We start from the raw sequence: 26306 nt of genomic DNA, 5'->3' as shown, positions 1-26306 counted from the left end.
ATGATAGGACAGGTTTACATTTCTTATTCATGTTTTTCTGTGCAAAATCTAAAAGCGCACTGTCATGACAAGGTGAGAGCGGGCATGTACAAACCAGTTTCTTACATAAAAGTATGGTTAGAGAAAGTCTTTCAAGCACCAACCAAGCCCATACATGAACATCGGGCGCGAACAGGAAAAGCAGACGACATCATGAAACGTTTAATTTTCACACCGTGTCAACGGAATTAAGCTTGTATAGTATACTATTTCAAACGCTAAGAACTTTTTTTATTATTTGGTCCGAAAAGTGTCTCTCCTAAATGCAAAAAAAAAATTTCGGCGGCTAGCAGTATTTGCCGACACGAAGAGAAAGGCATCTCTTTTTCAGGAATTATTTCCCTCTCCCAGTGTACCCATGGAGGCGGCTGTTCGTTAACATTCGGTCAGCACATTGAAAAAGAAGGTGATAGAGTGCAGTACGAAATTTCGACGCCAACTTTTTAATGTGTCACGTCAAACGCGTGTTTTCAAGCCGGGCAAACTTCAAGAGAATTTATATACGCTGGGTGTTTTCCTGAATAGCGCAAGCTTCTCGTGTAGTATTGCATGCTGCCAAGTGCGCTGCACTTGCGGACTAATACAGTCGTACTAAAGTCGTGCTCACTAATTTGAAGAGCACTAATAAAGTACGCTACATTTGCTCAATAATACATGTGCATATGTGTATTGGATGGCTTGCAACCTTCAGTGGCAAAGACCGCAGAGTTTTTCCACCACCAGGCGCTTCGCACTACGCGTTACCAAGCCCTTTTCTTCAGATAACACTGTCCGAGAGAACTGACGGAACACATGACCCATTCGAAAAGACGGTTCTCAAAGATCATTTAACAAGCGAAACTCTACCGTTAATAGCCGTATTCTGCTAAAGCTATTATCTAAGCTAGTCGTTTACTGACTCTACATAGTACTGCAGGCCAGAACAGTAGAACTAGCATGTATCCTTTCATTTCTCTCCCGTCCATCTTTTTTTTTGTGCTAGTTGCTATGTTTGGAGTCTTACTATGCTGGGTCAAGTGATCCATTCTTATAGTCCTCACAGCCCCGCAACGGACTAACTTTCGTTTTAAGTTTTCTCTCGCGCCATATCTCGGTACAGTACAAGGTCTCTAAATGTGCAATTGTGTGCGACGTAATTACCTACACGTTTTTATTTTTTCTTGTTTTTGCTTTCAAATGGCCGCAAAGTTGCACATGTGGCAGGAAAACAGCAACATGTTCCGTTTGCTTGCGATGTATCTTATTCGCCGCGTTCCTCAGCGTCCTCAACATTTGTCCATCTATTCTCTGGCAACCCCATCAAAAGTAAGTTTTTGCTCTCAAATGAATGCGTGAAACAGAGCGTTTTCAAGTTGGCTTCCATTTTATCCGTTTTTCTTTTTTGCCTGCTATGTAAGAGACGCATGTTCGGGAGCAACGCAGCACCAACGTACAGGTTCTGTTATTAACACAGCACTTAACCAAGGACGCTCCAAGGGGAGTAACACTAATCCGAAGAGCGGCAACACTTAGTTAAGCACGGTGTCGTCTTGAGCTAGCTTCAGCGCGCCCCCTCGTGCTGCGCTGTCCTCGCACTTTCACGACGCGAGGCGTTCGCTGCTCTCGCTGCCGCCGGCCGCGGCGTCCAGTCCTGAGGGCGACCTCTTTGTCTGGTCGTTCGGTTTCATTCGCTGGCGCCTTCTCCCCCACTACACCTTCCTGATATTTCGAGGGTCTCCGCTGTCCATGCCCAGTCAGCCTAGTCGCAGAGCTGGCTTTATTCACCTTCTTTGTCAAAGCGGGGGCAGGGGAAGACTGCGTATGGCTTCGAGACGGCAGTCCGGGCCCTTCCATTCTCACGATCCTCGTCGTCCATGCAGCTGTACTGGCGCTCAACGCCGACGTCGCCTCAGTTCCGGACGCATTCGAGGACGAAGGTGCGAGGAGTACTGGCGTGCGCAAGTACCCCGCAGTGCGGCCACGCGACACCAAGTACACGGCCACAATGAGTGCCAGGCTGCCCTTCCCGCCCAGGTAGAGCAGGCACAAGAAGCAGGGATGGCGGCGGCTTTGACGAGGCTGGGAACTGTTGAGGTCGCCGAGGCCGCGTTCGGCTTCGGCCGTTACCCTCGGGGTGGTCGTGAATTCGGCCACCGCGATGGCGGCGCCGCTGCGTTTAGGCCGAGGCCGATGTTCGGCGCCGATTGGCACCGCTGCGGTCGCTGCCGGTGCTGCTGCAACCGGAGGAGGAGGAAAAACTTTATTTATATTTGATATTAAATATAATATTAACGGTCGCGGGCTGTCTTCTTCATCTTCCGATGAGATATTGCAGCCCGTCTTAACAGGTTTGGGGCCCCTGGTCCAGGGCTCCACTGAGGTATGCCGCCAGGTAGCTGGAATAGCTCCTGCTTCGTGCTAGTCTTTGTTGGATTTCAGGAGCCCGGGTGCCTGGTTGCTGGCCGGCGCCTTTGTGGAGGTCGGCTGGCCTTGTGTGGTTGCCGTCGTCAAGAAAGCCCTTTGTCGGAAGACTGCATCCGCCATTCTCACACTTGTTCTTCCTCTTCGTCTTCCTCCCGGTCAATAGCGTGGTGTGCTCCATCATCTCTGGGCATCTGGAACGTCTAACTGGTGACGTTATATGCGATGCTGAAATGAAATTGCCCCAGAAAATCGAGGACGTATCCGATGTGGCTGCAAATGAATATCGCGAACATATGTTGCTCCTGCTGCTTCTCATGCCCTTGGAAGCGTGCACACCGTTGACTATACAAATAATATTGTTTTGTTTGCAATCTTGCGTATAACATGGTAGTGCGTCGAGAAGAAAGCTGCACATAGGCAGTTTTCACTAGCCCACTGTTCCTGGATTGTTTATATTCGCAGAAGAAGCACATAAAAAATATAAACAAAATTGGCACCATAAGCGAAATGTTAGATAAGCGTATTAGTAATCGTGCTTTGAACGAAAGCAAATCCCAGTAAAAAAGCAGACTATTTTCTAAAATAAAAACAAATACTCAAAAGTAAACATTTTGCAGGAGGCGGAGATTCCAGTATGAAGAAAAAATCAACTCTTCAATTTGTAGGCATTCAAAAGAGAGCGTGACGTGTATGATGAACGCTCCTCTCGAGTATTAATACTTAAAGTAGGAACCAGCCAGCTTTCTGCCTACCGCCCGGCATGCAACACTCAGGTGAAACCAACTTTGCATTTTTGAAAGGGACACCCTGTCACCTTGACAGGTATTTGGCCCATGTGCACCCGCTCCCGCAAGTACTTAAAATATTCGGGTGTGGGGTACGTGCATGTGTAACAGAAGCTGCTACTTTTTCAGGCAAGGTGAGTCGCTCGGTATGTTACCTTTATGGGAATGAAATTTTTTCCAGCGCGCTTTCTTCATCGACAGCCAGTGTTAAAATAATCAAATACACATTTTAACTCCTCTTTACCACCAGCTTTCGTGCACTAACATAATTCTCATTAATTCCAATGCCTAAACCTTTCATGAGCAGAAAAGCGTTGAATAATTTGTGCATAAAATCGGGGGCGAGGCCCTTTATTATGTCTCTGCTGATGTGCTGTAAGGCAAAACTCTTACTCGTAAACAGGAATAAAAATCTGCCTGAACAAACAACCTCTGTTACTGCTTTCTTTATCGAAAATTCCTTAAGCATGCAACATCTGCAGCAAGGAAACACCTCTCCCTTTATGAACAAGATTTTGATGCGCTAACATTATCCTGTGGTCGTTAGGACCTGATCCTCCAATGAGGCATAGTGTAAACTTAGACAAATGGGAAGTGCGGTTGAAATGGCAGTGCGGTTGGTTCTGGTAGAGTGAAGTAGTTCACTCTAGTTCTGGCAGTAGAATAAGCAGAAAATACTGAAGATTCACTGCAGCCACCCCTACCAGTTCTGCTGTCGCGTAGAAGGCCAGCAGAACTGTGTTGTACATGAATAAATAATAAATAACATTATTACTAGTAAAACCTGTTCAGCATTGTTCTTATGAAGAACTTTGTAACCACTCATTCTCCTCTGTAATGCCCTCTGCATGGGCTATAAAGTGCCTTGAAATAAAAAATAAACAAATAAAATAGCAGGCAAACCTAACAAGACACTGCACAGCCATACTCAAACTACAATACATATGAGAACTGCACGGCAAATCTGTGCCTTTCTGTGCAAAGCAAATTGCCAGGCCTCTCCTAAGGACGCAAACGCTGAACCAACAACGTTTTGGCCATAATTCGCGACCCTGCCTTCACCTCCCCGGGAAGTTGGCACATGGGAACTGTTTCTTTTGTACGACCTCATGGTATGCCTATAACTTATTTAAACGTGTCAAGCTCTTAGCTGCTGTATTGTATTCTTTGCCATTTTTATGCTCGAAAAGCTTTATTGCGTTCGAGAAGATGAAGATTAACATCAGCGGGTGATCCTCGGCGATGCGTCTAAATGCAGCAACCATATGTAAATGTAATCGTCATTTCAATTTTTTTCGTGTTATTTCACGTTCACAACGCAGCGACTTTTTACGGCTCACCTCTTTTTATGGGACATGCGCTCAATTTCAGAAAGGCCTTTACATTTATTAATTGCAGTTGCTGGACTTCTCACCTTTCCAGTGCCGCTTACGCGTGTAAGCAGGTAGACGAAAAAGACTACAAGGTCGTGCCCGCAGAAGCATTCTGTTAGTTACACCCCACGGGCTCCGAGGCAGCTTGCGTTGGTGTTTCAAGTCAAAAAGCATTATCCGTATAACATGAAGCCCTCACCAACGAAAGTGCGTTCTCTACAACGGCTGGCGTCTCCTACCCGTCATCATCGTCCTCAACACGCGGCTCTCGGTCTACCAGCCACGACTTGAAGGCAAGCAGCAGCAGCAGGGTGAGGTTTTCAGTTATTCTGCATGCAGCAATTCGCTTGCAATGCAGATAAATATGCGAGAAGAATCGGTTTGAAGAACTCCTGAATAGGCAGCCGCATATGACTGGCCTGGTGTATACTTAAGAAATTTTTCGGTGGGGATGACGTGCTCAAAACTCCGAAGGCTTCGCTGTTATTCATAATGATATTAACCATTTAAGGATTCTTAATACCTCGTAGTCTCCCCGCTCATGCTGCAATCTAGTTCATCTCAGCATATTTAGGCAGTCATCTTTGGAACCGTGACAAGTCGTAGATGGCGATCCAAACTGTTTACTTCATTATTCAATGCAAGGTATGCTTCCTGTGCAGACCGAGAAACGAGGGGCCGACCCATCGCTGCGGTTGGAGTCGCCCGGCGAGATAAAGGAGGACAAAGAGCTCAACCTGGCGGTCAAGTAGGCAGCGGTCGGCGTCCTCTCGGTGCTGGCCTTGAGTATGCTTATGCTTCTTCTACACGTAGGCCACTGGTACCTGGATACCCCTGTGGCCACAGAGAAATTTTCTGACAATTTCTCCGGAATGGTGATGCCGGAGGTCGCCAGCAGAACGCCTCTCCCTGTGCCGACGCTCAAGCCACCGCCCGTCATCCCGCCGGCAACGGAAGTAGACACCTCGACTATGGGGGAGCCTACAATGACTGAGACCATTAGTTTACCAACGACGGAACTGGAGATCACGGAAGCGCCTCGTTCAGAAATAACCATCGAGCCTACAGCGAGGGAAGCAGTTAGTTTGCCATCGACGGAAGCAGAGGCCACAGACGCATCTTATTCGGAAGGACTAACCACCGATTCATCAGCAACATTTAGCATGGAATCAATCACGACGGAATTGCCAGAACAAGAATCGACCATCAACTCGACGATGAGCGCGGAAGAGCCCACGCGCGTGCCTCATTCGGATCAACCAACCGCCAATTCATCAGCGACATCGAGCATAGAGTCAACCACGACGGCATCAACAGAAGAATCTGTCCCGGACTCGTCGACGATGGAATCAGAAACAGCACAGTCGACAGTGGACGCGGCCACGGACGCGTCGGTGACAGAACCGGAAACAGCAGAATCCACAACGGGCGCACCCACGGACTCATCAGCGATACAACCAGAGACGTCAGAGTCGACAGCGGAAGGCCCTATAGGCACGTCTGACATGCGTACGCCCAAGGACACTTTGTGGACTGAACGAGGAACAGAGTCAACCGCTGAAACGGCCGCAGACTCAACTGCAGAATCGACCAATGAGAGGTCGCCGTCAGAAGCAGACACATCAGAGTCGAGCACGGAAGACACGGCGGACACGTTGGCGATGGAAGCAACTGTGTCGACAGTGACCCAGAGCTTTTAAAGAGCGCGCACATCGCAACTGTCGTTAATACCGATATGAATGACCCATCCGCCACTATTCCACGCACTGCTTCGTAAGCGAACTTCTCTCGACATAGCGTGAATAAAGGCCCTCGTAAAAATTTTCATACTTATTCGGTAATTCAGGACTTGGTTGTAGCCAGTTGGTAGGACATCGTGAGGAGAAAAACCGCCCAGTGTTGTCGCCTGCCTCAATTCCGACCTGTTTTGCGGTTTTGCTCCTCACGATACTTATTCCGACCTGCACTTCCTCCATCTTTTCTTCCAACGTTCTAAGAACGTTGCGCCCCCGAATCAAATCCCCCTGTGCTAAGGTGCCTCAGCATATCATCATCAGCCTGACTACACCCACTGAAGGCCAAAGGCCTCTCCCATGTCTCTCATATAACCCGCTCCTTTGCCAGCGGCGCCCACCCTATGCCTGCGAACTTCTTAATTTCATCCGCCCACCTAACCTTCTGCCGCCACCTGCTACGCTTGCCTTCTCTTGAAATCCACTCCGTTGCCCTTCAGGACCAGCGGTTGTCTTGCCTTCGCACTACTCTGCCCAAGCCCATTTCTTCCTCTTGATTTCGACTAGGATGAGGAGAACTCGAGCAGCTGTGTTGGCCGCCTCATTGCCCTTCGAGCATCTGGCACGCAGCCTGACACAGTTGACAATCCCTTACCCTTACTGAGCTACGCATAAATTATGGAGTACTATAAGATCACAAGAAGGAAATATCCTCTTCCTCACAAAACCCTAAGTAAATATGAAGAGCACATAATCAGGCGACTTAAATCTAATACTCTGCCCAATCTTTACCTAATAAGTAAATGGTACCCAGACACCTACGATTCCTCCTGCCCCTTCTGTGGAGCAGTTGGCACACTCTTTCACGCGGTTTGGGAATGTGAAGAAAACCCTGACTTGGACAGCAATCCTGATCCGACTTGTGAGCGCTGGGAAGCAACCCTTCATAGCCACAGCCCCGTCGACCAGAAATTGCTGGTTGAGAGGTGCCGGATTATGATGGCGATTAATGGGTTCTCGTACTGAACCCACCCAGTTTTTATGCTCTATAAATGTTTTTCCTGCTCCTCTACTAGGATGTCATTAACCAGCGTTTCTTCCCTCACCCACTCTGCCCGCTTCCGGTCTCTTAACGTTACACCTATAATTTTTCTTTCCATGGCTCGCTGCGTTGTTCTTAACTTAAGCTGAACCCCTTTCGTTAGCCTCCATGTTTCTGCCCCGTAGCTGAGTTCCGGCAAGATAAAGCTGTTGTACACTTTTCTTTTGGGGGATATTGGTAAACTGCTATTTATGATCTGAGTGAACCTGCCATATGCTCTCCACCCCATTCTTATCCTTCCAGTTATTTCCCTCCCATAATACCGACCAGCTGTCACTACCTGCCCTAAGTATTCCTTTACCACTTCCACCACCTCGCTTCCATTTGTGAACTGCTGTTCCCTTGCTAGGCTGTTGATCATTACTTTGGTTTGCTGCGTGTTAATTTTTAAACCCACCGTTTTGCTCTGCCTGTCTAAACCATTGATCATGTTTTGAAATTTATCTCTTGAGGGACTCAGCAAGGCAATGTCATCAGCGAATCACAGATTAATTAGGTATTCTCCATTTACTCTTATATCCAACTGTTCCCAATTCAGGCTTCGGAATACCTCCAGTAAATAAGCAGTGATTAGCATTGGGAAGATCGCGTCTATTTGCCTGACGCCCTTCATTATTGGAATTTTACTGCTGGCTTTATGGATGGCTATGGCAGCTGTGCCGTTGCTACAGACGTCTTCCAGTATTTTGACATAAGGCTCTTCTACACCCTGATTCCGCAATGCCTGTATGACAGCTGTGGTTTCCACAGGGTGGAATACTTTCTCGTAATCAAAGAAAACTGTATATAGGGGTTGGTTATATTCAGTGCATTTATCCATCCCCTGAGGGATAATGTGAATATGATCTATTCTTCAATACCCTTACGAACGCCTGCCTGATCATTTGGTTGATTAAAGTCTGAGGTTTCCCTGACTTTATTAGCGATTACCTTAGTAAATACCTTGTAGGCAATGGACAGTAAGCTGATCGGTCTGTAATTTCTCAAGTATTTGGCGTCTCCTTTCTTATGAATTAAGACAATGTTTGCGTTCTTCCAAGCTTCTTGTACGGCCGAGGTCATAAAGCATTGCGTATACAAGGTGGCTAGTTTTTCTAGAAAAATATCCCCTCCGTCCTTCAGCATATCTGCTGTTACCTGATCTTCACCAGCTGCTTTTCCCCTTTGCATTGCTTCTAAGGCTTTCTTTACATCCTATTTCGCTACTGGCGGGTTGACGCGTTGCTATGCTCTACTGTCTCTCTCATTAACGCTCTGATTACATTCACAACTGTTTAGATTTGTGTAGAACTCTTCGGCTACTTTAACTATATTAGCCATATTGCTGATGACATTGCCCTCCTTGTTTCTTAAACCATACATCTGATTTTTACCAATGCCTAGTTTCCACCTTCAACGCTTTCAGGCTACCGGCGTTCTTTAGAGCATGCTCGATCCTCTCCATATTGAACTGTTTTATGTCGCTACCCCCTTTCACTTCTTTATAATTTCGATAACTATGCTAGTTCTATCCTGTCTGTAGGGTTAGACGCCCTCTTGCTTCGGCGTTTCTTAATCAGATATTTCGTCTCTTGAGATTGCTTTCCGGTATCCTGTCGAACCGTCCTACCGCCTACTTCTACTGCGCACTCTGTAATGATGGGTATTAGATTATCGTTCATTGTATGGACATTAGGATCGTCTTCCTCAGTTAAGGCTGAGTATCTGTTCTGCAGCTATATCCTGAATTCCTCTATTTTCCCTCTTATCGCTAACTCGTTAATTGATTTCTTCACTAGCTTCTTTCGTTCCCTTCTCAAGTCTAAGCTAATTCGAGACCTTACTGTTCTGTGGTCGCTACAGCGCACCTTTTCGAGGACGTCCACATCCTGAAGGATGCCAGGTTGAGCGCATTGGTATTGTTTTTCTACTCCCCACGCATCGCTTAGAGGACAGTAGTTTCGAGCGCCGGTTGGCTATAGGACAATCGCTCACGTATAGGGGGCTACTCGCCGCGGTGGCTTTGGCTTTGGTGTTCACATGCCGACACCAGTGAAGTCAAAATACACAAATGGTCTGGTGGACTGCGGTGTCAACGCATGGTGAACAAGTCCTAGGGGCAAAATTAATCCCAAGTCCTGCAAAACGGCGCCTGTTAGTGCCAATGTGTCGCTTCGGGATCTGGAACTCCAGAATGTATAATCTGAATCCAAGGGGTGCTGATACCAAATGTTCGATCTGTAGACGGCAATTTATTTCATAAGACTACTTACACCTCTGCTATGTACATAATCAAATATCTTTCTACCCGGAATAAGAGTACTCTGCCAGGCTCAGAAGTCTTACATTCTGCAGCTGAGATGGCATGCCAGCAGGCCGAGCAGACGAGGACACATACAGAAATTTCAGTGTTAGTCCTATTGGTTACTTCTGTGCTTATTTGGCAGTGTCATTACTACACGGTGTCGCTTACGCTAGTTTACTTTGTTAACCCATAAACCCTGTCTGTTTTCTACATGTGTTCTTCAGTATTGTTACATGGCGATCTGCATCAGTGTCAGCGACACGCAATATCGGCAAGGTCTATATAAGGCGAAATTGGACTGTACCCGACTCTGAGCATGAAGATCCCTTGCTTACATCCAAATGGTACGAATGGAATAAGGGTAACCAGTGGCAGATCAAGGTAAAAGTTTACAGCTATCATGTTAAAACAGACAAGATATGGAAAAAAAGATATTGAACGGCTTCTGCTATATAGGTATTCATTTAGCGTCGCACTTAGCGGACTCAAAAGAAGCACGCCATCATGTCAACACACGCTGGCGCAGCGCTGTGGGGTGTGTGAAGAAAAATGCCCATTATTGTGCTGGTTTTGATGCCCCACATGATGCGTTTGAAAAACTGTACAAGGCTACTGTGCTGCGGTGCCCAAAAAACTGGGGCCACGGATTCATCGTTCATATAAAAAAGAAAGAGGGTAGGAAAAAAGGCCAAAACGATAGCAGAGCGTGGTTTCGATCCGCGGACCTCTGGGATATGGGCCCAGCACGCTTCCACTGCGCCACTCTGCTGATTTTTTTTTCTTTATTGCATGGAAGAACTTCTGTAGAAAGGAGGAAACTTCAATAAGACTAGTTTGCGTCTCAAGTTACCGGGCTGCTTAATATGAGCCCCCCATAGCCCTAACTCACCACTGCATCCCCATCAAAACATCAAAATTCAGGGAGGCACACACAAGCATCTAGGCACGGCAGCCTGCTTGGAGGTTCGTCGCGAGCAGCATATACACTCCTCACCAACGCACACTGTTCCCGAAACACAGATTTGGACGATCTTGGTGGCTCGGCATGTCTGTCCATCATACGGCTTTTCCAAAGACTGAATAGTCCCATCAACACAAACACGTCCTAAGGCACAACAGAGTTTTTGTCAACAGGCAGAAATCTAATAGTGTATGGTGTAATTTCAATGTCCTTCTTAAGAGTTCGTTCTAGTATGTCCCAAAAGAACATGGCATCACGGCACAGGATGAAGCAATGATCAATTGTCTCAGGCACGTTACACAGACGACAATTCACATTCCAGGGTACAAACATCCCCTTGTCATTAAGAAATGTCTTGACAGGCAGCGTCGCTGTGTGTAGTTTCAAAAAGAACGTTTTAGCGGCTGCCTGAATGCACATCCGCCTAACACGCTTAAGAACACTGATGTCCAAAGACCCCAGATAAGGCTGCCGATACAATGGTGTAGGGAACAAAGACTCAGTGAGAGCCTGGGTCATCTGCTTTCTCGAGAGGCTATACAGGTAATCTAAAGAAAAGCGCACAGTGAGAAAATTGTCAGCAACCTCCTTAAGAAATCCCCATAAAGTCCCCTCACGAGCCTGCACAGTCGGTGCGAATAAGTAAGGCAAATGAAAACTAAGCCGCCTAATGAGCACAGCTACCAGAAACGGGTCGTTTGCCGATTTGAAAAAGAAAAAACGGGAAACGAGTTGATGCACGAGCAGGTGAACAAGGCCCACTCCACCACCCTCTAAGGGAAGGAACAAGTTGTCACGCCTCATCGGCTCCCATTGAGAGCGCCACACGAATGCTGCAAATATTCTATGTATTGCTTGCACCTTCCTCCTCGCACAATGCAGGACTTGAAGGACATACGCGAGCTTTGCAAACAAAAAAATGTTACAGACCTGTGCCCTCGCAAACACTGAGAGTTCCCTACCCATCCAAGCCTGTGTTTGCCGCCGTAGAGTTACAGTTTGTGAATCCCAGTAGGCTGTACTGTTGCGAACTTGGTGCAGCGGAACGCCTAGGTACTCAAGAGGGCTACAGTTCCAGCATATACCACCGAACTGGCTTGGCCTAGTTCCCCAATGACCCAACCAAAAGCCTTTGGATTTCTCTAAATTTAGAGCCGCGCCTGATACATCGCAGAACTGTTTAGTCAAGTTTAGAGCCTCGAGTACACTCTTTTTGTCAGAACAAAAGAGGGCGACATCATCAGCGTAAGCTAAAACTTTAACTTCACATTGAGCCAGAGAGAAACCGCGGATAGCTGCGCTGTTAATTATACTGAGACAGAGGCGTTCCAGATATAGGGCAAACAACAATGGAGACAGTGGACATCCTTGACGAACAGATGCTTCTAATGGTACTGGTTTCGTTAGCTACTGATTAACAATAACCCTTGTATAGGAGTACTGTACTACAATCTGCATCTGTATCTGTACTATAATTTGCATTCTAATATAGGCTACGTTGCAGTGCACCGCAATCAGCAGAGTGGCGCAGTGGAAGCGTGCTGGGCCCATAACCCAGAGGTCCGTGGATCTAAACCACGCTCTGCTATGGTTTTTGTCTTCTTTTTCTTCTATCCTTTTTTTTTCAACTTCAATCGCTGAGTGGCGCAGTGCTTATAGGCTGTGCTATAAGCACTGCGCCACTCTGCTGATTGCGCTGCACTGCAACGTAGCCTATATTAGAATGCAAATTGTAGTACAGATTGAATCCTACTGTTGAAGTTGAAAAAAAAAAAGGATAGAAGAAAAAGACAAAAACCATAGCAGAGCGTGGTTTCGATCCACGGACCTCTGGGTTATGGGCCCAGCACGCTTCCACTGCGCCACTCTGCTGATTGCGGTGCACTGCAACGTAGCCTATATTAGAATGCAAATTGTAGTACAGATTGAGTCCTACTGCTGAAAAAAAAGGATAGAAAAAAAAACCAAAACAATAGCAGCGCCTGGTTTCGATGCACGGACCTCTGGGTTATGGGCCCAGCACGCTTCCACTGCGCCACTCTGCTTTTGTTCTTATAAACCGGTTTCTTCAGAGGCTTAGTTGGGCCTCCTGAACCTAGGCACGGCACCGAATGCCCTTCGTACAGATGCAATGGGAGCCGGTCGCTACCTGAGGAAGTGAACGACCTTGACAGCAGCGGCCGAGCGGGATAGACTGTCCGCGTCCGGCCTAACCGGCAGCGCCAGCTCGAGGGTGTGTTGCCCTGCTACATCTAATTTCTCATTTTAATCATCGAACGTCTTCGTAAGTGCTCAGTTAGCTCCATACAGGGGGCCATATTTCATGAACCCTGTCGCACGCGAATTAGAAATGCCAGTGCGACCATCCAAAATCCGTATGTTGTGCTGCATGCTCCACAAATTGCTTGCTGCGTTTGAAAACAACCTGCTCGAAACATATATAAATAAATTCATTATTCACACATTTTTCATTTTGTAGTGTGATTCAAATTCTTGCTTGTTTTGCAGCCGCTTTCCAAACATGATCTCATTGCACTTGTACTGTTATATTCGAGTTATTTCCTGGTATTTTTATATTTATGTGTCTTTTTGTATGGCTTCGGTAGCATAGAAAATACTAGCTGCAGTCTGTACTCCAAGGGTGCTCCTTTTCGTTACTGGTGAATAGATTTTTTTTCAATATCTTTTTGTTTTCCAAGCATGCAGACACGAATGCAATTCGAGGCTGTAGAGGGTCATGTGTCTGAATTCGTTCTGGTGAGCCGTTCCAGAGCATGTCTTTTCAGCAACATTGTCGAGGCTTCGGCATCAATCTGAGCGACTTGAAGGCTCATGATGGGATGTTCTGGGCCTCGGAAACAAAAGAGTTTCTTGTTTCCCTCTCGCCTCCTTCCTTGTTCAGATAGGGACTGTAACGTCAACCGCATCAATTTCGCTCTTGGCGAACCTTGTTATATCCCTAATATATATGGTCTATAGACTTCCCATAGACTTTTCACAGACTCTGTTGCCTTCCTATAAACTTTTGTGGCTTTACAAAGTTGATTACTGTCTACAGGCAAAAATCTACAAAAGTGTGTATCCATAAATATATAGATAGCCTATACACGGCGTATAGTATTTCCATTCTCTAAAGGCTAGTCTATAAGATTTGTTTATAGGAACTCTCTAGACTTGATCACAAAAGACTGGACAGTCTGTTGACAGTCTAAAAAATTTTTCCTTATTGATGGTTTTTTTCGGGTATGTTGATCAGTCCCCATAACAAAAAACGCGTTTTTGTGTATTTAGAGGAGTCTTGGCCGTTATAGTGCGGCAACACACCGATACAAATCAACTTCAACTTGTACTCTGTTTTCTTTACACACTACAGTTTTCACCATGTTGAGAAAAATCTCGCAACAGAAAGCTGTAGCGGCCACTGGTGACGCATATTCTTACTGGAGGCCGAGGCCGCGGAATCTGACCTCACATATGGCTGTAAAGCGCTGGCCCCAGCATACCTCTCTTGTTCCCAGGTAACATGATATCAAGCGTTGTACTACCTTTGTACCGCCTGTTGTACCAGCCTGTGAATAGCCGGATGCAATGTCCGGAAAGTCAGAAACATCTGCGCCGGTCGCGTAGGCTGGGGGGACTTAAAAGGACTCTGAAACGGTTCTCAAGCTTTTCCGTAAATGTGTTCAGTGCGTATAACGAATACTTTTGATCATTCACACGAGATATGAGTCTTTCAAACGTAACCAGAATTTTGTAAATAAATTTCAAAATCCGTACTTTGTTTAATCTTCAAGTTGATTGATCACCTACGTAGTGACGGTTTTTGGAATTATTTTTCACAAATATATAAAACACGAGTCCGGGATGTCATGGTGAGTGACAGAGAGCCCGGCGCTTCCATTCCGTGCAAGCATCACGTCACGGCTAAACCTCGGGACATCACGTCACGGCTACACCTCCCGTGCGACGGGAGAGTCCTATGAGCCAACGAGTCATCACTGCCATCGCCGGCTTTCAGACGCGTGTTTCTACGCAGGGAATGTTTGTAGCTTTGGAAGGCCACCTCAGTGGTCCCTTGCAGGACACGCGGTTTGAGATCGGAGTTCGTGATGCGCTCTCAGTGATAGCGGTGGAAGGTATACAAGCGATTGCGATGACGGGTGGGTAAGCGAATGCGGCAACCAGAAGTAAACAAACCGGCTGTCGATGGGTGAAGAGTGCTCAGGCTGGACGCCGACCAAACATGTTTGCTTTAGAAGTCGGACAGTATCACTTGAGGGAAGAGAGGGCACGCGTCAATTTTAATCGCTGAGAGCTTGGGTCTTAATGAAGCAAGCTGATAAATTCATACTATAAGGTGACTGCTATTGGAATACCTATCACTCGAATGCTATACTTAGCCGCGGTAGACACCAGTCAATTAATCAATCAAGCAAACATTAAATCAACAAATTTTTATTCCCAACTCCAGGTTCGGGGCACCCAAGCAATATAGCAGTCGCCTACTGCTTGAGCGAGGGTGGTAACCCACAAGTTCCACAGCAAATGAAAGTTTACATAGCAACAATGCCCAGGCATAAACAAGCAGCTTATATTTCAAGGCGTCTGTTCAGCAGGAAAAGCAGCTATATAGCAATATAAGTGGAAAGCACTGAAACTTGAATATGAAAATTACAGGAAAATATCGCAGATTTATAAAAGACCTCGCAGTCTGTCTTCGAGTAAAAGTAAAGTAATCAACATATTCTTTTTGTATTTATTTAGCAGGAAGGTAACTTTATAGGCAAGTGGTTGCAGTATGTATCCCACGCGGCGATGTGGCATGAGCCATCGGTTTAATGCACCGGTTCAAGGATCACTTCTCTGTGCGGTTAGGCTGGAACCAGCACTTAAATGTGCTTAACAATTCTCACCATAAAAAAACACTGAGTGCACAAAACAGAATTCAAATATGTTCGTGGCACCAATGTCAGTAAGATATTGGTGACTTGGTAGTAGTCGCGGCAAATTGACAATGTGCCGCAGTGTTTTCATTTGCATCCGCTTAATAATGTGCGTATATATAAAACTAGTTTTATCCCGCATAAGCGCGCATCAAGTAATGTGAGATGCAAAAACAGTGTGAAGAATTTGCAGAAAGGCTTAAACTGGCAGAAACTGCTTGCATCGGAATAGTGCACCTGCTGCTTATTAGAAGTAATCTGATAATGATTCATTGTGACCAGTCCAGTTCTTATCAGCTGAAAAGGTTATGCCCAATTATTTTAAGCTCATCAACTATTGCTATCACCCTAGTCCCGAAAGAAAGAGGCTAGCGTATGTCTGCGAGGTTGTCCTGGCTTTTTATACCAATTTATGGTCCTTTAAGCGAGAAATGAGGAAAAGTTGGTGTCTGCAGGGTCACTGCGCACGAATGATCAAGGTGCATCAAGAGATAATGAGCACTGGACATGACTAGGAGAAGCAGACGCAAAGACCGAACGTCGAACCCGCGCTTGTACTGTGAGTTAGCGTTTTGCGTCGTATCATTGAGTACATCCTCTACTTGTCTATACGTGCGCATTTGTGAGTGAGAGTGCGCGCATTTCTACTCTCCTCAAATCGGGTCCATCGTAAGGTACGTGCGAAGTCGCTTTGTTTGACCTGGAACGCTCTCTTACTGCATCGCCTTCACCGCAATTTTCCAGGCGACAGCACCGAAGCAGTTACTTCGAGGACATTCTCCTCCAATTCACACATCACATATATTCACACATATCACAATTCAGACATATCACATATTGGTCATATTAAAACACGTGCTCACAACGACCGCACATATAGAACATTGCTGATGAGGCTCACTACGTATATCAGACAGCAGGAACCGGTGAAACCGAATGCAATAAACCGAGGCGCGTAAGAGTGCTCTCAACTTCTCCTCCCCCTATTTTTTTTTTTTGCCTAAGCGGTTCACGGCGTCGTTTTTGGCGAAGAAAACCCTACAGCAGCCATTATTTTTTTTTTCAGTTATTGTCTCTCTTAAACATTCCTCCCGAGGATAACGGTCCGTGCGTGGCCAATCGGAAGAATGATCAACGCCTCTGAAAACGGTGCGGCGACAGAAACGCAGCCCACAGACTCGTGGCTATGGGCAGCGTGCCCAGTGTTGACATTGTCGTATTGTTCATCTCTAAATACGTTGGTCGCTGCCCCCGGTACCGTGCGTATTGTGTCATTGTTTGCTTGCCTGTAGATTCTGATCCTACTGTGTGCGTAGGTGTGTGTGTGTGTGTGGGGGGGGGGGGGGTCATTATGAATTGCACTCCACAAAATTCACGCGAGAAGATCCGTACTAATTGCGGCGCGCAAAATCTGGCCTATCAGATAGCAGACCTCCTTAATCATATTCCTCAAATCATGTGCCTATCATAAATTAAACGAAATCTCAAGAAATGCTCAAGAAGCTTTGTGATAAATATGTATTGTCCGTTGATGATTCAACATGTTCTTCCCACAGCTCCTAAAAATTAGAGGTTTCCTTGAAAATCTTTAATTACTGTTAGTTATCTCTACTGTACAGAACGATTGTGTTTGTAGATGCAGCTGTATGTATATGTTGTCACTCCGTTTTTACTTTTTTTATTTCCATGTTCTGTATGATGCGTCCAGTGTTACAGAAGGTTGACGATTAGCCAGGCATGTTTTGCCTTTTCGTCAACCTCCCTGACACCTGTCCCGTTGCCAAAATAAAACTCAGCATCAGCTTCAATTAACTTTGAGCATCCATTTCTTTTGAAGTCATCTCCCTCTGTCCGCAGCAACCAGTGGGAAAAGACAGCTTGCTTCGCCCGCCGTTCCCGTTCTTCGTCCAGGAAAGACATGTCGTTTGCTTTCTACGACGCCATCCGAGTGGCGCAGCCCGGAGCCATCGTGGATGCCCGCCGAAATTGGCCTGCCAGCGATGTGGGGCTGGATCCCTTTCTTCCCGCAGGGACGAAAAAGATGGTTTCTAGTATCATCACCGCCGCCAAGGCTATACCGGGACCCGGCTCCGCGACGACGCCTTTCCTGACTCATCGTTGCCCAACCATAGACCGCCTGCTAATCCACTTAGGCTGGAGGTCGACGCTCGATCATAACACCACTGTTACTTGTTTCATTTCCGGACTGATGATAGTTGTGGTAATAAGGGTCGTTTACATGAACCCGACAGGGTCGGGTTGAGTCGAGCTATCACGTCGATAACCGGTTACTTGGTTCATGCAAGCGCGCGCCGAGTCGGGTTGGGAGTCGAGTCGTCGGCTCCAGTCAACTCTCCCGCGAAGGTTATTTCGACTCAAGTCGACCCTGCCTCGATGTGCTTGTAAACGCTGTGGAATCGAAGAGCTAGGGTAGGGGAAGGGCAGAGAATAAGCGGGAAATTGTTTTTCGTTTGCGGCGTCGTGCCTCCGAGACTGCGGTGCCGTTCTGCGATCTTGGAGGCTGCCACTGCTTCCTGGCACAGCGCTGCTCGACGCTTGGCGTCGCCGCAATTTAACCGGTCTCGACTCGTTAAAATCAAGTTCATGTAAACAAGCAACCGTCGAGTTGGGGTGACCTTGCTCAACCTGACCCCCGACTCGACCCGACGCAATAAGGTTCATGTAAACAGGACTATTGTCCCACTTTTCTGTGCAACGTTTCTCGATTTCTTTCTGGACGCCTTCTGCTATCTACGCATTAATTTAATTATCCTTTAATTCTCCGTATTCGTTCTGTGTCATCTGCATTTCTCTTTTGCTGACATCTCCCTTTTTCAGAGTAATATGTTTATGATCACATGCAAAAACTGTGCTCCCCCTCCTAGTTTGTTTCCATTTTTGCCAGCTTGCTATAGATTCCCTGCGACATTAGGTAACAGTCAATGGTCGACTGCCTGCTCCGGAATTCCCGCGTGATTTGTCCCTCAGATTAAGTTTCTCTATTTCCAATAACTAGGTTGCGCTACTCACAAAGTTCTAGCATTAACTTTCCGTTACAATCTCAGTATGCATCCAGACCCTCGATTTGGTCATTCATGTTCTCTCATTAGAGTGATATCGGCATTGTCTCCAAACTGCATTACATCTTTATTGAGACACTTAATAAGATCCTCGTTTTCTTGCCTATATGTTCCCCGTGTCCACATATAACTTCTTCTCCCGCCATTTGTCCCTGATACTTAGAAATGCTCTTTGTATAGTTCATTTTATTCTTTGCCAATTAGTTCCTTGATGTATCAGCATGCCTTCCCCTCCCCTTCTTGCTTGTTGTTCTGTTACACTCTTCCCAGACATAGCCATCGATGAACGCTGGATCTTTTAGACCTCTGAGATGCATGTCGCAGAGAGCGTATACACGTATTTGATCGCCCTTTAACTGTTGTTCTATTTCTAACCAGTTCGCTCTCTTTCTACACCTTTGTATGTTTATGTAGCTGATACTGGTGTTAACTTTCTTTTTATAGTTTTCTTCCTGAACATTATAAAGTCCATTTTGCAGGGCTCATCCTCCAAAATTACACTTTCTTCGTTTCCACCTACCCCAGCGCCCGGAGTCCCCGTCGAACCCCTACAGAGTGCTCACAGTCTTCGATAGCAGCGCCGCCATAAAGGAGTGGTTCCACTGTGACCCGTAGTTAAAGCGCGGTTTTCGTGTAGTTTGCTAGCAATCGAATTCGTTCATCTGAATCACTGCAGGCCGACCGCGTGCGTTACCAAAAAATGTTAGAGATCGCTGCGGCTACCCAAAATCAGAAAACCCTGATGCCTCCTCGACACTCGTCGCCTCTCTTTGCCCCTCTTTGAGTCCATTGACGTTTGTTTCTAGTTAATTAACTAACTAATATAGATCAATCAAACTTAGACATTGTATAGTAGACAGGTTTATTAAACCTATGCAACTCAGATTGTTTCCCGCTCATTACTGCCATTGCGCGTCGCCTAGGCGGTGCAGCCACCGTCGTGTCCGTGATGTTAACGGTCTTGCAGACGCCAACTGCAAACTACCACGAGAAATTGACAGTTCCACATGTAAAAATTATGTGTTGTTCTGCGAAAGTTTCTCTACGCCACAGCCAGGTGTTCATTTATTTGTAAAATAAGCTTTCGATTCTTTCAGAAAAAAATATTGCCGAGAAAAGTTAGCACACCGTCCCTATAAATGTGGTTAAATGCATGTGACATCCCGAGAATCCACTCAGAAAACCTGTTTTCTTCTACTTATCAGAAAAGCGACTAATAAAGCCCACCAAACGGGGTCGAAAATTCTTAAAATTTTACGAGAGCCACGCCTATATGTTAGTCAGGGCGGATGTAAACCAACCTTTTGCTTAACTGCAGCTACCGATGGTGTCAAAAGGAGGCATATTTATGGGCAACCGCGGCGCTTTTAATGTCAAACAGCATGTAATGCGAGCGCGTGGTGGATGAAACTATGTGTGTTGATGGTTCATACTTAAAAAGAAATAACAGCGCACAAAAGAAGACAGGGCGAACGAGAAGACACAGACGAGCACTTGTCCGGGTTTTTCCGTTCGTGCTGTCGTCTTATGTGTACTATTATTTCTTTTTAAGTAAAACCATAAACACCGAAAGATTTCTGTCTGCCACCTATTTCGGAATCTCACCCGCGGTGCCGAAGTTTCTCGACCAGCGACAAATTTCGAGAAAAATTACGATTATCTGGACACCGGCACATGTTGCCGTCCCCGGCAACGAGGCTGCTCACGAGATAGCTCGAGGTTTAAAGCACTGGGCATGTGACGACCCTCTGGAGCAAGGGAGCGGTGAACGCTTGGCAAAATATGGGGAAATTACTCAACTTTGCAGATTGCAACGCAGGCTAGTATACACCCACCAGACTCGTCATTAAATAATACGCAGACAGTCGCGTGAAAATTACTCTAAACATGTACGTACCCACAACTGGTCCTGGCAAGCCAAACGTTCGTGGAGGTAAGATCAGACGAGTGTATACACTGCGAGTTGGGAGGGTCTCTATAATATAATTTGAGAATGCCCAAATTCTCCTATCAGGGCGCTAAATATGGATTCATAAGAATCCTGGGAGACCTTGCTGCGTAGTTCGGGCTCTGAGATCCAGTTCCGCCATGTCCGATTGGCTGAAGAAGCCGCCAGGACACAAGGCCAGCATCTAAAGTAGTGTTTCCAGCCTCCTGCCTCCCCGGCCTAATGCCGAGGGAGGTGGGAGAAAGCTATTTGTTGTTGTTTCTACCCTCTATAGGATTAGCACATACCCGCAGAGCGGGATAAGCCAGGGTGTCTTCTGATGATGATGATTGCCTCACAAAATAGCACATGCCCACAAGGGGGATTGGTCATAACCAGACAGTGAATACTTGGAGTGAAAATGTTGGACAATAAAAAGTCCTTCCCCTCTCTCCTCCTATTTATATTTACCACAAGGCAGGTTATAAGAATATTAATTCCTGCTGTTATGTGCCTAAATATTCATAAGAAGCATGGCTTTAGCCGCTCCAGGTGGCTCTGTTCCCAAACCCTTGAAAGCTTTCCCAGAACGCCACCAGTAAATTTTTCGCAAATCAAACATGTCAAATTTCTTCATTCTTATCAGGTGCTATTTTCTATTTAAGCACTTACATTTGTTTATTAAGCGTAGGCCCAGTAAGACAAGGATCACCGCGCCAGACAGAGCGCGAAAGGTGGTTCTTCACTGCAACGCGCCTTGATTAAGGTCAAAACCAGGCCACAACTTCTTTCTTGGGCACCGGTTAAATTTGTTGGCCCCTTCTATTTTCTTTCTCACCTTTTTTATGGCTGGGATTCTACTTGTGCTCATACTTTATTAAATAGCTTCAGTTTACTGACCTCATGACCATTTTGCGCCGCTCGGTTCTCGATAGCCAGAGGAAAAAGACGACAACGAAGGACGTGCCCGCTGAAGCCTTCTGTTCAGTGCACCACACAGACGTGATATCAAGGCCGCTTGTATTGGAGTCTCAAGTAAGAAAACATTCCGAGACTAAGATGGAGTCAGGTATCAAAGAAAGTGCGCCTTCTGGAAACGCTGGCACCTCCGTTCCCTCATCCTCGGGAGATTGCACAAGTCCGTGAGTCACGACTGGACGACCAGCAGCGGCAGCAAGGTAAGGTTGCTGTCAAATATACGCGCGACCAAGAAATCTCTAGAAGGTCCGATTGCACGCGCGAACGCAAACGCAACGCAACGCAATGGTGCTAATGAATCCCATTGGTTTATGTACAAACTAAGAATTATATATTGTCATATAGTGCTGCGGTTTGAACGACGGTTTTATAATCCAGTTTTTTATTTGTAACCGGAATACATATACATAAGACAAACCAGATCTTTAAATAAAGACAGTTATTGTAATTCAAGGCGTGCTTCGTGTGCCCGCAGGTCGACCAGGACACATCGAGTTCAAGCAAGAAAAAGAGCGCCCATTCGGCCCTTGTGCTGGGGTCGCCCTCCGACCTCAGAGCGGACGATGAGCTCCACCAGTCGGCGAGGGCGGCCACGGTGGGCGTCATCGCGGTGCTCGCCCTGAGCATGTTGATGCGGCTGCTGCACGTGGGGCGCAGATACTTCGAAGCCACGACCACCAAGGTAGTCTTCGAGAACTACTCCATAGTTGTGCCGGAGACTGAGATGAGGACGGCTGTCACCTGGCCGACGCTTAAGGAGACGCCCTTCAGGCCGCCGGTCACAGAAGGAGAAAACTCCTCCATGGAGGAGGCTACGGAGAGCCTGCCCGAAGATTCACCATCAAACGTAACGGAGCTCACAAGGGTGCCTACCTTGGAAGAACTTCCCGACGATTCGTCATCACCAACGCCGAGCGTGAACTCATCCGCCCCAGAACCAGCAACGGAATCAATAGCGGAATCGAACGGGAACTCTGCGACTGAAGAACCAACAGCGGAATCGACCCCTCCCCCAGGCATCTTAGTAGTATCCGCATGACAACGGACGTCACCGCGGTGCGACCGCCACGACTAAAGGAAGTGTACTGTAAACGAGCGAGTTTTATCGCGACGGCGTGAGTGAACGCGCTCGTTAAAGGCGTGCGCCGATGCTTCCTTTGACCCGCAGTGACTGCTTCGCCTCCTTCTCTTAAATCCACCTCAAGATTGCACTGCTGAGTTTCGATAACAAGCAGGTTATATAACAGACCAGAGCTCCTGCTGTTACTTTGTTTTCGATGATTTCATACTGGTCTCCCAATTTACTCCTGATTTCAATAAAATAGCTCTGTCATTTATTTGAAATAGTGCTCTGGTGTCTATATTGTATGGGAAACTCTTTTTATCAATGTGCCTTTTCTGCCTCGGTGGTTCAGTAATCATGGTGCTCGGCTGCTGGCCCTAAAGAGGGAGTTCAATTCTGGCTGTGGCGATTTCATTTCGATGGAGGCGAAATGCTAGATGCCCGTACACGCTTAAGAACCCCAGATGATCGAAATTACCTCGAGCCTCTCATAACGGCGTCTCTCATAACATGAGTTGCTTTGGGACGTTAAACTCCATAAAAGTAAACCAATCTTAATTTTATTCCGCTTTCCCGTGCAAAGAGCGCGTGCGTTGGGATACACTGTTTGCATTAGCCCTACTCAAGTTTCCACTGCAGGGGAGGAAGATATGTGATCTGTCTTTGCAGGTTGTTTTTTTTTGGGGGGGGGGAGGGGAGGGGTGGGGGGGGGGGGCAGGCACTCTTACTCTTCTCGACTGGGTAACACAGAAGGGCATCTATAATCTTGGTATCGCTAGCGCGAGGGGCGTCGATGCACGGGCAAGGCCAGTCTAGCTGGTTCCACGGCGCGGATGAGACGCTTTTAGGGCCCCCGTCTTCCCCCAGCTGAGCCAATGACAACGCAGAATATTACGTCTGTAATTTCAGCTGCTACAGAATGTGTTCCTTATAAGCTCTTCTGTCCTCTGCCCTGTCTCTCCAGCAAGCACAGCGGCCAATGCTGGCTCAGTATTTGTGCAATTGAGGAAGACTGATCAGAGTATACCTTGATGTGCAAAGGAGGTTTTAAACAGACGCATAAAGAATGTGCAAGAATTGCTAGAAGCTCTTTTAACTTCCATCGCTCCTATAATACTGCTTGATAGCGCTCCAGTTCCAAGGATCGTAGGCAGATAGAATGAGCAGCGCAGCCAGAATTGAGCTGAGCTTCAGCTCAGAAAAGATTGTATGCAGTTGTTTTTCAACAGTAATTTTTCGCAACCGCTAAAACAACACGGAAAAGAAAGGAACAGACAGGACGTGACAGGAAGCGCTCGTCCTCTCTGTTCCTTGTTTGTCTGTGCTCTTTTAGCGCTTGCGAAAAATGACAAACGTGCACCAACTTGCCCAATCCGCCACTCTTCTGCTTTTCAACAGGAAGCGGTTCGTAAATTGTTTGGTTCAGCCTTCGTCATAACTCGGCCGAAAGGTTACCACGCGCACGTCACGAAACGAATTGGTTACCTCGGAACCGAGCATAGTCAAAGTGGAAGCCTGGCTGAGTTGGCATGCACTCATCCTAAAAACAGCACAAAAAAAGACAAGGACAGCGCTCATGTTGTTCTTTCCTTCCGCGGTCCTTGTCTTGTTTGCGCTGTTTTTAGGATGAGATCGAGCATAGCCCGAGCTTAAAAGGTGTGCAAATTTATCATAAAACCAACGGGGTTAGAGTCACGCAGTTTTAGTTGAGGAGACCTTCATTCATAACGCGCACACAAGGTAAATTCTTATGACGAGACATTGAGTAAGAACTTTCGTGCCGATAAAGTCAAGCACGATGTGCCGGATGGCATTTCAATAGCTCGTAAGGAGTTGCCTACGCCTCTTGAGTGCCCGCAGCTGACACAGAGTTCGTATTTATGATATCCAAAGCACAACGCCACAATGATCAACACAGCGAACATGACATTGCTAAATTACACTGCCGCCTCTACTCTAGTTTCATTATAATTTCTTAGTGTCAGCAGATTTACCCGCTAGATTCCAAACTGTATGCAGCGAAGATAATTTGCCTTTTAAACAGTGAGGAGCAAACTTTAGCGAAACCCAATACTCACGGAGTTGCAGAGAATTTAAAAACCGAAATTGCCCCACTTTTACATCGTTTTGCGTTTTTAAGTCACTGCAGCGAAAAAAGGGAGAGAAATAGGGTTTTCTGGGTTTGAATTAGGGAGTTTTCGGTTAAGGCACAGCTGCTTTTAAACTAGCTGTATTTTTATATACTTGCGTTCTAGTGAACTCGTAGACAGCGTAGGACCCTCGTAATAATTTGATTAGCGGTGCTGCGATGACGGCGCAATTTCCACCTTTCGTCGTACTGGCTTAGCAAAAAAAAGGGTTATGGCGGAGTTGTGCAAGGCGCGCAAGGATTGACAGTGCGCTGTGGAGATGGTTGCCAGCAGCGAAGAAGATGAGGAAGAAGTGGGTGGAGAACGGACGCCATGGCCTTCCGTCAAACGGTTTTGTCCACGACGGCAGGGGCTCAAGGCCAGCCGTCCATGACAAACATGTGTACAGCGGTCGGCAACCAGGCACCCGGGGCCCAGACACCCGCAAGAGAACTGCACGAACTCGGAGGTGCGTGTACGGCAGCAGCAACCATAGTGGTGCCCATCGGCGTCGAACATCGGCCGAGGGCTCCGCGCAGAGGCGCCGCCATCGAGGTGGTCGAAACCACGACCACCGTCAGGGGAGTGCCCCAAGCCGAAAGCGCCGTTGCCCGGGGCGGCCTCAGCCCGTCCCAGCCTCGCCAACTCCGCCCCCATCCCGGCTGCTTGTGCATGCTGTACTTCGGGGTGATTTCCGGCCTGGCGCTCTTCGTGGCCGCCTATTACGTGTAACGTGGCCGCTTCACGGGCTACGAACAGGTGCCCTCATTCCTTGAGCCTTCGTATTCGGCGGCTTCCAGAGCCCAAACGTTATCGGCACCAAGCGCCAGTACAGCAACGTGGACGGACGGAAACGCCACATGGGAAGAACCCGGGACGTCTTCTCCAAGCCAAAGGCAGTCTCCCACTGCCATCGCTTCGACGCAAAAGCAGAAGAAAGCGAGCCCTGCGACTAGACTGACTGCGGCTCCGGAGCGAAGAACCTCCAGGCATGAGAAGTGTTGTGGGGTGGAAGAAGTGCCAGTGAAGAAGGTCGAACACCCACACAAAGAGGTCGCCATCAAAGCTGTCCGCCGAGGCCGAAGGCAGCGACCAGAGAAAGGGCCTCGTATTGTGAAAGTGAGAATACTGGGCAGGAAGGAACGGGGGTGACATGTTCAGTCACGGTAGTCGCTTTTCTGAAGAACAGACTTTGTCCTGATCATTTGTATTTACCGAGCTTGAAACGCAACCTGATTTGGCGACGCGCTCTATTCAGAATGCGTCTTGTACGGTGCACAAGCAACGCGTCGTTGTTTCTCTTGTGTTATTGCTCGCATAGCGCACCAAATCGTATATATATCGAATATATGGAATATATAGCGTTGGTGTCTTGCTGTCGTCATCATCCCTTCCTCTCCGTCCTCCTTGCGCTCGTTAACCATGAACACGTGCCATCTAGGCCAACTTCTCAAGTTAGCAAATACATGAAGAAAAATAGAGCCTCGCTTGAAAATACTGTTTCAT

At 47.0% G+C, this 26306-nt stretch overlaps 1 protein-coding gene and 1 non-coding gene across 2 annotated transcripts in view; both read right to left on the bottom strand.

Annotated features, from left to right (window-relative positions):
- The window catches only part of LOC144124742 (uncharacterized), a 204893-nt gene that overhangs the window by 111413 nt on the left and 67174 nt on the right, over positions 1-26306 (bottom strand). The gene's annotated exons all lie outside the window — the stretch shown is intronic.
- TRNAM-CAU (transfer RNA methionine (anticodon CAU)) lies at positions 12481-12552 on the bottom strand. The gene has a single exon. It is a non-coding gene; the product is annotated as a tRNA-Met (tRNA).

This window comes from Amblyomma americanum, chromosome 3, assembly GCF_052857255.1.
Source record: "Amblyomma americanum isolate KBUSLIRL-KWMA chromosome 3, ASM5285725v1, whole genome shotgun sequence".
Taxonomy (NCBI): Eukaryota; Metazoa; Arthropoda; class Arachnida; order Ixodida; family Ixodidae; genus Amblyomma; species Amblyomma americanum.
The sequence above is the reverse complement of the archived record's forward strand: the minus strand, read 5'-3'. Positions and strand labels throughout refer to the sequence as shown.